Here is an 11624-nt window from a genome sequence, read left to right as displayed (position 1 = left end):
TGCCACCAAGTTGAGTCATCTGAGATGGGATGTGGTACCTGAGCTCCAAAGAAAGGAGGCACCTACCATCGGAGTCACATTAAAGTTTAAAAGGAACATAATTTCCAATTCTTGGTATCTTAAGTTCTACCAAATTTATATTTCATATACACATGTATATATTATGTATAATAAATTTATTGCATATAATAGATATAATGCAACAAAATATTACTAATTATATAAATGCAATGTATTATGTAATTATGATATGCCTTTATGTAATATGCATTATTTGATATATTACAATGTATAATAAATTCTATATATCCTATCTGATATACAATATGTATATCATATGTGATATATGGTGTGTTATATATCATGTTTAGAATGTTAATATATGATATATGATACGAATTCTATTATAAGCAATCACTTTCACTGTCACTGTCATCCCACTATTCATCAATTTGCTCGAGCGGGCACCAGTAACGTCTCCACTGTGAGAGTTGTTACTGTGTTTGGAATATGGTTATGCCAGGCGGAGCTTGCCAGGCCCTGCCTTGTGGGTGAGATACTCTCGGTACCTTGCCAGGCTCTCCAAGAGTGACAGAGGAATCAAACCCGGGTCAGCTGCAGGCAAGGCAAATGCCCTACAGCTGTGCTATCACTCCAGCCAATTATAAACAATATATATAAATATAAATTATATGTTGTAAATATATAATATATTTATCATATGTTATATATGATAAATATACGTTGTATATAATCCATCTATACTGTGAAATTAATTTCCGAACTGTAATTCACCTTTTGTGGGTGTTTGTTTTGTTTTTTTTTTTGTCAAACTCGGGAATCTGGGATCCAAAGTCTCACTAAATAGCATGTAGTTTAACAGCTTCATGCTTGCCAGAGTTTCAGCTTTTTATGCCACAGCTGATGGTACTCAAGACTTACTCTGGATCTAATCTCATGGATCCAATCATATATAGTGGTGGGGATCAAACCCAGGTCGGCTATATGCAAAGCAAGTACCCAACAATCTGTCCTATCTCTCAGATCCAAGAGTGTTTTTTAAACTGAGAATGTCTCAGGTTTTTGACTACCCAGTATGAGGAGGAGAGCAATATTACAGCAGGCAGGGCTCTTGTCTTGCATGTGGCCCAACAAGGGTTCAGTCCAAGCATCACATATGAACGAATCCCTGAGCTCCGAGCCAGGACTGATCTCTGTGCAAAGAGAAAGGAGTAGGCCCTGAATACAGTCAGATGTGACCCAAATACAACAAAAACACAAACATAATGTTAGTCAGTATAATAAGTGCTTAATACATAGGAAAATTGAATAAAATATTTAGTTGACTCAGCATAGCCTCAGTAAAGATATGAACTGGAGCAATAGCACAACGGGTAGGGCTTTTGCCCTGTCTGTAGCTGACTTGGGTTTGATTCCTCTGTCCCTCTCAGAGAGCCTGGCAAGTTACCAAGAGTATCCCACTTGCACAGAAGATCCTGGCAAGCTTCCTGTGGCATATTTGATATGCCAAAAACAGTAACAACAGGTCCCCCAATGAGATGTTACTGGTGCCCACTCAAGCAAATCTATGAACAATGGGATGACAGTGCTACTGTGCCACAGCATTGATGAACACATGGTATTTCAATATATATTTAGAATGTAAAATATGATAGACAAGACATAATGGGTAACTTGTTAACTTTATCAGTGTATCACTGTATCACTGTCATCCCGTTGCTCATCGGTTTGCTCGAACGGGCACCAGTAACGCCTCTGTTTGTCCCTGTCACATGCTAGTGTAGCCCAATGGCGTCTGCTCACTCCACAAAGAGCATCAAGCCATTCGTTCAGGGTCTTTACGAAAACGTCTGCTATCTCATAGGTGGGTTGACAGGTATTCTTTTAAACTCCTGTGGTCTTGGTCAATCCAATGACTTTGTACTTGATCTTCTGCACTGCACCATCAGGTCCTCGATTGATGCTTCTGATACCTGCATGCATGCATTGAAAGTACTGACAGTCTTTTTAGTCCTTCTTTGTTTTTGCAGACCAGTTATTAAAATTATTAAAATTTTAGATTTCCTAGAGTGTGCACTGCGACATAATATTTAATCCATAACAAGCAATACAAAACAAATTCTCTACATTGCCTTTTCTGCAGGTATGAGTGGTGGTGGGACTGGTGTAGGAATATCAAATGTAACCAAAGTAGAGAGAGAGTATTGTGCAAATATGCCACACAGGCAGGGGAAGGTGTGGAATAGGGGAAGGGGGGCACTGCGGATTTTTATGGTGGAAAACATGCACTGGTGAAAGGATGTGTGTTTGATGATTGTATGATCAAAGCTCAAACATTAAAGATTTGTTAGTATCCCTCACGGTAAATCAATAAAAAGGGGAAAAGAAACCACTTGAATGACTTATTCTATGAGGAAAAGGCAATGAATGTTAAGAAATATTGTTATCTCTTAAATTAGCTTAGGGTTTTAGGTATGGAAAAAGGTAGTGATGAGTCTGACATCACATAACTACAAACTAAATGAATTAGAATCTTAAGTCACTGCTATTACATTTATAAGCCATTTTCTCAGTAACATGCAGCCAACCTAGCAATGGATTAAGGGAAAATCTGTGACTATAGTTATAAGAATTATAATCAGATAATTATAGTTATAAGATTAGGAAATTCAAAGACATTTTAGACTTTACCTTCTCATATTGAAAGGTTCAAGTTGATCTAGATGAGAATCATTAAACTCAATATCAACTACTATTAAATTCAGAATGCACATAGAATTGCACAGTAAGGGACAAAGTTGGAGAAAAATAAAGGAAAAGCATAGACAGATAACATAGACCAAAAAACCCAAGTGGAAAACAAAATTGGAAGTAATAGGGAAGTAAGATGAAAGAACAGCTTCTGAAATATTTAAAGGTTTGGGAAAAAACATTCCAGTAACATAATAAGCATAGAGGTATAGGAATGAATGGAATTATTCGGCTGTTTGTTACTTGAAAGTAATACAATTGGATCACATTCCACCATAGCAAAGAAAGCAATAGCCTCTGCCACTTGAATTGATGATACAATTTCATCTGTTGTATGATAATCTGACGAATTCAATATATACAATTATAGAACGACCTCTCAGACCCTGCTTCCCATAGCCACACCTCTCTGCTTGCTCCTCAACGCCACCCCTGTCCTCCAGGTAATCAGCCCACCGTGAACTCCTCCTACTGGGCCTTGGACAGCTCTCACGCAGGCCCCCGCCCTTCCAAGCTCTCCCAAGACCTCTCCGATCTGAGCACTGCCAGTGTGCCAAGTGTTTACTGTGGGCGTATCCCGGGGCGCTTGGTCTCAAGGGGGCGTGGCCTCCTGCCCAAGAGGTGGCAGCAGTTATTGTTACTTTTTTAGCATTATCTGTATAACCTGTTTCTTTGAAAAATACCCTGGCCATCTCAATCACTCTATGTCAGTAGTCTATTTATTCTAACTTCACAAAATCTATTCGTGAACATAGAAACTTTGCAAGGAGAGCATAACCTTAAAATTCACTAGAGACCCCACATGAATCAGGATGAATTCCTGACAGTAAGGAAGAATTCTAAAATAGGAACAAGGCTACCATTATCAATTTAGCACAAACAGAGCCCCTCCTCCCGCAGCAAGAGGAATACGGATAGACAACTAGAACATTTCTACTCTATACTTCCATACCAATATGAAGAAACAGCAAAAATTCCCTCCATGCAGAGTGGATGAAGAAAAGATTCCAGAAACCTCAACAGGGGCTACCCACCTATACGACCTTTCAGAAAAAGAGTTCAGAGAGGAAATCTTGAGGAGATGTACTTCAAACAACCATGGAGCAGACATCCAATAAATTAAGGGAGGATATAAATGAAGCATTGGATCAGTTCACCAGGAAAATGCAGAAAGAAATGAGAGCAGAAATTTTAAAGCTACAAACGGAAGTCACACATATAAAGGAATCGGTAGATGAATTAAAAATCTCAGTAGGAGCCCTCAAGAGTAGAATGACTACAGCCGAAGACAGAATCAGCAAACATGAAGATGAGCTGCACAAATCTTGCAGGCAACAACAATTAATGGCAAAAGACCTCAAAATGGCCCTACAGCGAATCAGAGTCGTATGGGAAGATCTCAAGAGAAACAACATAAGAATCATTGGAGTACCAGAAGCACAGGGAAGTAACCCCAATGAAAAAAAAAAAAAAAACACAGAGAAAGACATAATTGCTAAGAAATTCCCAGAGCTGGAGAAGGCAGGCATCCATATCCAAGGAGCCCGAAGAGTACCAGCAAAAGGAGACCCAAATAAAAAGACTCCAAGGCACATCATAGTCAGAATGATGGATGCTGTGGATAGAGACACAATACTCCAAGCACCAAGGTCAAAGAAGGAAATCACATACAAAGGAGCACCCCTTAGATTTACAGCAGACCGATCAGAGGAAACCCTCGAAGCCCGAAGACATTGGTGGGACATAGTGAAAAAATTCAACGAAATGAACACATCACCAAGAATACTTTATCCGGCTACACTCTCACTCAAACTCGAAGGAAGCATACACTATTTCTCGGATAAACAACAGCTCAGGAACTTCATAGACTCAAAACCAAACTTATAAGAAGGACTAAAGGGGCAATAGACAAGGAAGGAAGACAATAGACTAAGACAAGGAAGAACTCCACAAGAACAACAAACCCCAAAGGAAGATGACACAAAACCCCATGACAATAATCTCTCTCAATGTCAATGGCCTAAATGCACCAATCAAGAGACACAGAGTGGCAAAATGGATCCGGAACTAAATCCAACATTCTGCTGCCTGCAGCAAACACACCTGAACAATCAGAACAAACAACTCCTAACAACTCCTAACAGACTTTAAAGAGGACATCTTTAGGAGCACATTAATAGTTGGTGACTTCAACAATGCCTTATCACCTCTAGATAGATCAACAGAACAAAACTCAGCAAGAAAACACTGACTCTGAAAGAAGAAATGGAAGAGAGAGGCCTAATATACAGGGCATTACACCCCCAAAAGAAAGAATACACATTTTTTCCAGTGGACATGGAACATTTTCAAAAATAGACCATGTACTGGGACCCAAAACATACCTCAAGAGAATCGGAAAAATAGAAATTATCAACTATCTTTTCAGACCACGATGCACTGAAGATAGAAGCTAATCACACACAGACTCGGAGAACCAAAGCAAATACCTGGAAATTAAACAGCTCAGTATTGGACAATGAGTGGGTCAAGAAGGAAATCAAGGAAGAAATCAAGAGATACTTCGAAACAAACGAGAATAAAGACACGAGCTACCAAAACATATGGGACGCAGCTGAAGCTGTGCTAAGGGGAAAATTTATAGTTCTGCAAGCATTCCCTAGGAAGGAAGAAAGGGCCTACAAAGATAGCTTGACTTCACACCTCACAATCTCAGAAAGGGACCAGAAAAAGGACCAAAACCTGACCGAAGGAAAAAAATAATAAAAATTAGAGCAGAAATTAAAGACATGGAAACCCAGAAAACAATTTGAAAGGTCAATGAAACCAAGAGCTTGTTCTTTGAGAAAATAAAGAAGATTGATAAACTGCTAGCACGACTCACAAAGAAAGATAGAGAGAGAACCCTAATAAACCAAATCAAAAATGAAAAGGGGGACATCATGACAGAAGCCAAGGAGATTCAAAAGATCATCAGAGGAAGCAGCCGCAGAATACAGGGCCAGCCCCAGCCGGGGCCGGTGGCTCGGCTCCAGCCGGCCAGGTTTTCAGCCCGGGTGCCCATACCTCTGCAGAGCCGGTGGATGTGGAACGAGTGAGAACCAGAGACAGCTTTAGGAATTGGGGTTCCAGCACGTGCTTGCACCCATGTATGGAGACTGTGAACTAACTTTGGCTACATGCTGTTCCAGGAAGGGAAATGATTCATTTTCAAACTTAAATCTTCGCGGACTTAATTACTATAATACAGAAATTGTAAACCGCGCAGCCGCTACCGTGGCCGCACGACATTTTATCTCTTCATTCTCATCAGTGGAAAACTTATTATCAAATATTTCCCTGTTAATAGAGCTGTATTCTTAGGGGATAAATTCCAACAAAAATAGTGAGTCTGTTTTGAAACTCTAACAACAATAGTGAGTTATGTGTTGAAATCTGGAATGTAATCAAGGTAAAGAGAAAAGGAAGTGAAATTATCACTCAAGTATGGGGTGGGTTGGGGGGTGAGGGGTGGGATCTATACCTTTTTGTTTGTTTGTTTGTTTGTTTTGTTTTTGCTTTTGTTTTTGTTTTTATTGGTGGTGGAATATGGTCACTGGTGAAGGGATGGGTGTTTGAGCTTTTTTTTTTTTTTTTTGCTTTTTGGGTCCCACCCGGCATTGCACAGGGGTTACCTCCTGGCTTTGCACTCAGGAATTACTCCTGGCGGTGCTCAGGGGACCATATGGGATGCTGGGAATCGAACCCGGGTCGGCCGCGTGCAAGGCAAACGCCCTACCCGCTGTGCTATTGCTCCAGCCCCCATGTTTGAGCATTTTGTAACTGAGATATAAGCCTGAGAACTTTGTAACTTTCCACTTGGTGATTCAATAAAATAAATTAAAAAAACAAAACAAAACAAAACAAACAAACAAAAAAAAGATCATCAGAGACTGCTTTGAAAGTCTTGTGCCACAAAACAAGAGAACCTAAAGGAAATGGATGAATTCCTTGATTCCTACAGTCTCCCAAGACTGAACCAAGAAGACCTGGAATATCTGAATAGACCCATTAATCGATACTGTAATCAAAAGTCTCCCCAAGAACAAAAGCCCAGGTCCAGTATGATTCACTCGTGAATTCTTCCAAATATTTAAAGAGAACCTGTTGCCAGTTCTCCTCAAGCTTTTCCAGGAAATTGAAAACACAGGAACCCTCCCAAAAAAGGAAGGTTTGAGGCACATATCTCCCTAATACCAAAAGCAAAAAAGACACCACAAAAAAAGAAAACTATAGATCAATATCCCTGATGAGTACCGATGTGAAGATCCTCAACAAAATACTAGCAAATAGAATCCAACATCTCATTAAAAATATTATACACCGTGACAAAGTAGGATTCAACAGGGGATGCAAGGATGGTTTAATATGCAGAAATCAATCAACATAATCCATCATATCAACAAAAGTAAAGATAAAAAACATATGATCATATCAATAGATGCAGAGAAAGCATTTGACTAGATACAACATCCGTTCATGATGAAAACTCTCATCAAAATGGGTTTTGGTGGAACTTTCCTCAAGATAGTCAAAGCCATCTACTACAAACCCATGGCAAGTATTATCCTCAATGGGGAAAAGCTAAGGAAGGGCCTTTCCTCTATGATCAGGGAGAAGACAAGGATGCCCACTCTCACCACTGCTGTTTAATATAGTACTGGAAGTACTTGCAATAGCTGTTAGGCAAGAAAAACATATTAAGGTCATCCAGGTAGGAAAAGAAGAAATCAAACTCTCACTATTTGCAGATGATATGATACTATATCTAGAGAAGCCTTAAAAACCTCTACTAAGAAACTCTTAGAAATAATAGACTTGTACCGTTAAGTAAAATCAATACCCAAATATCCATGGCCTTCCTATTTGCAAACAATAAGACAGAGGAAAGGAACATGAAAAAATTAATCCCATTCACAAACATCTCCATTCATCCTAGCCCTGAGATTTTAGCACACTATCTTTACTCATTCTTCCCAATGGTGCTGCATTAGAGGCTTTTCAGGGTCAGGGGAATGAGACCCATCATTGTTACTGTATTTGGCATATGAATACACCACAGGGAGCTTGTCAGACTCTTTCCTGTGTGGGCAGTAAATTCTTGGGAGCTTGCCAGGTGCTCCAAGAGGGAAACCTAGGTTATCATGGTGGCCGCAACTTCCAGGATTTTATACTCTCTGGATGCTCTGGATGTTGGGCATATATGGGAGTACACGGCACGAGGGGCAGTCTCTGGGTGTGACTGTCTAGCACTGGAAAATGGAGAATCTGGGTGGAAGAGGCCCAGTCCCGAAAACTTGGAAATCTTTGCCCAGGGTCCCACATACGTGGGTTCCTCTGCCGGTTCCTCCATGGATAAGACTCATCTGAATATTTGGAGAGTAGGTCACAATAAGAAGAAATAATTCATATTTTTAACAGTTTCTGCAATTATCCCATGGGTCTCATCTTCTGAGTACATCTTCCTACGGCGTGCCATGTCCACATACCTGGACATCCAGTGGACATTTTCCTTCAAAACTACATCCTGATAGTTATGGTGTCTGGTACCATATCTTCTTTAAATGTTGACCTGTCTTACTTGATGTGAACAATTGAATAAAAGAAAATCATGCTCACCTTTATTAAGGATTTGTTGATATCGCTGGTATTTAATTGTAGAATATTTCCAATGCCTGGGAGAGGGGTGGGGCCAGGTGGAAGTTTCCCTCTGCTGGACCTTTGATTCCATAAGAAAAGAAAACTCAAAAAAGATAGAAAAATCACCAGGGCTATTAACAGATCCATGATTAATGTATACAAATCCAAAGCTTAGAATCCAAAGATTTTGTGAACATGGGAGGTAAGCTTATCACCAAACACACACCTTACCTTTGGAGTTCAGGGCAAATATTGCTCCATCTACAGTGTACTTTGGTATTTTGGCAGAAACAAAAGCTGAGAGTGTTCACCTTAGTATTTATAAATTAAATATGCTATTTCTGAACATTCCAACTAAAAGTAGTTTAGTTTTTGTTAGAATATTTTAATATTGAAATGAAAGTCATCAGATTTTTCAAAAGTCTGGGGTGTATGATCTTGAAAGAAATTAAAACGGATACTTTGTAGAGTCCCTCACCATCACAGTTCCTGACTACATAGCTCAATGACTCCTAAGTTCACTTCTCCTGTCCTTATAATGAGATAAAATAAATATTACGTGTTGTTTCAAAATCATAATCATATTAGCAAAATGGAAAATGTCCTCTCTTAGTGCCTTCTGCCAGAAGATCCCAGAAAATACCAAAATAAACAGAAGGGAGCTCAATAAAAATATATATGTTTGTGTGTACATATGTGTGTGTGTGTAAGGTACTGTAGTACTGTCATCCCATTGCTCATCGATTTGCTCAATTGGGCACCAGTAACATCTCCATTGTGAGATTTGTTGTTACTTTTTTGGCATATCAAATACGCCACGGGTAGCTTGCCAGACTCTACCATGCGGGCAGAATACTCTCGGCAGTTTACCAGGCTCTCTGAGAAGGTCGTAGGAATCGAACCTGGGTTGGCTATGGGCAAGACAAACGCCCTACCCACTGTGCTATTGTTCCAGCCCCAAACTCTAATAACATGCCAATAATCTCTTATGCAAGGTTTAGTGGCTCCAAAATCAGATGCAACAATTTTCACACTTTCTCGAAGGAAAACTTTTGGGATCATTTTCAGTCAATTATTCGTGACATGCAATACAAAATAAATTATTTAGCATCTGCCTCTGGGGCAGGCTTTGGTGGTGCTTGAGAAAATTCGAAAAAATGGTGGTGGGATTGGTATTGAAATATTGAACCTAATCAATAATTGTGAACAACTTTACGAAAACAAAATTATTTTAAAAAAACTTGCATCCTATTTTGGGGAAAATTTTAGATAATCAACAAGTAGAGACATTTAAGAAAATTCAGAGTAGGGAATACAGAATCAGGAGGCTCATCACAGATTCTCTGATATAGATCACAGAATGTAAGTCATCTTTCTGCAGCATTCCTTAAAGCACAACTGTAGATAAAATTTAATCACCTACTGATTTTATTTGGGAGAAGTGATGTGTGTATAATACATATAACAACTAGTAACAATCTGTGTTAGCGGGGATGTGGTGAAAAAGTAATTCTCACTCACTGTTGGTGTGAATATTATCTGGTTCAATCGTCATGGAAAACAGTTTAGAGATTTCTCAGAAAAATAACAAGAGAGCAGCCATATGCCAATTCTCGGTATCTACCTAAAACAGTAAAGCCTTTTTTCAAAAGGACACATGCATACCACTATTTATTACAGGAAACGATTCTAAAATTTGTATGAAAATACAAAAATGCAATTTTAAGAGGAAATAAAAATGAAGAGTCATGCTCCCAGTGTTATTTGCCCTTAAAGTTTGGGAGAGAAAGTTCAGTGCTGAACCAGTGATTTCTTGATGTTGGTCCTGGTCGCACTGGCGTAAGCAGAGCCTTGTCCTACACTGAAAACAAGGTAGCGCCTCAGACAAAGTCAGGGTTTGCACACATGTAGGTCTTTTGAGAAACGTCCTAGCCCCATGATAATTTATTTAAAATTGATGATATCTACCCAAATTAGTTTTAGGATAATTTAAAGTCGAAATCTATAATAAAATTCATTAATACATAATAAACCTATAACATTATAAGATTAAGTGGGGATGTATTTTAAGAGTGGCCCTTTCATGTCACATATCCTGTTAAATGACTAAGTCTTTATTTCTGTTTGTTTTTTGTGTTTGGACCACACTCAGACGTGTTCAGGGCTTACTCATGGCTCTGTGCTTAGGAGTCATACCTGGTGGTGCTCAAGGTACTATAGGAGGTGTCAAAAACTAAACCGGCACCAGTCCTGTATAAAGCAAGCAACATAACCACTGTACTATCTCTCTGATCTCTAGATCATTTAGTCTTTTTTAAAAGGTTTCATAATACAAATGTGGGGGAAAAATCAGGTAGCTTAAAAAGAATGAGACACTTTTACATCCAGTTCATAAAAGAGAAGGCTGGAATTTGAATCTGAGCTATCAGACACATTTCCATAAATGCCAACTACATGAATGTCCATTCTACCGTGGTCTGGAGAGGAAGAATCTTCAAAGAGCCATGCATAGATGGTGTCCAATAGAGATGCCCAGTGTTGTTTAGTCATCTGCACTCCTCTTAATAAACTGCACCAAGTCCTGCAGCGGGAAAAGTCCATCCAGTGGAAATCAGCACAAAGAAGATAAGAAGCATGAGGGCACCTCTGTGGCAGTAGAGAAGCCCTGCCAATCCAATAAGCAGACACCAAATTTATGAACACAGAGCAGTGCAATGCAAACAAAATATATGAAAAAATGCTTTGGTCTGGAGAAAAAAATATGGCCAGACCACAGACAAGAGTATAATATTTTAGAGCAAGATATAAGTATAATAAAGTCAAAATTCAACTTTATATTAATGAAGTATAAAACAAACTTAAAACCACTTCTGTAAAACCCAGCCTTTAATTTTTAACAAAATGTCTAAATATAGTTTCCTCAATTCCAAAACAAGTATTATTTTCATTTGCAAAGATCTGAAGCAATTTTTATTTATTTTTATTTCATATCTTACTTATTTTGATTTGGGGGCTTACTCCTGGTTCTGTGTTCAAGGGACCAGATGGGGTGTCAGTGATAAAATCCAGGTAGAACAACCCTTTGAAACAATTTTTTTAAATGTGTCATATTATTTGACTCCCAAAATTAAACCATGAGATGGGACTTTTATTTATTTTACAGATAGGAAAAT

Source organism: Sorex araneus, chromosome 11 (genome assembly GCF_027595985.1).
Source record: "Sorex araneus isolate mSorAra2 chromosome 11, mSorAra2.pri, whole genome shotgun sequence".
Taxonomy (NCBI): Eukaryota; Metazoa; Chordata; class Mammalia; order Eulipotyphla; family Soricidae; genus Sorex; species Sorex araneus.
This window is presented reverse-complemented; position numbering follows the sequence as displayed.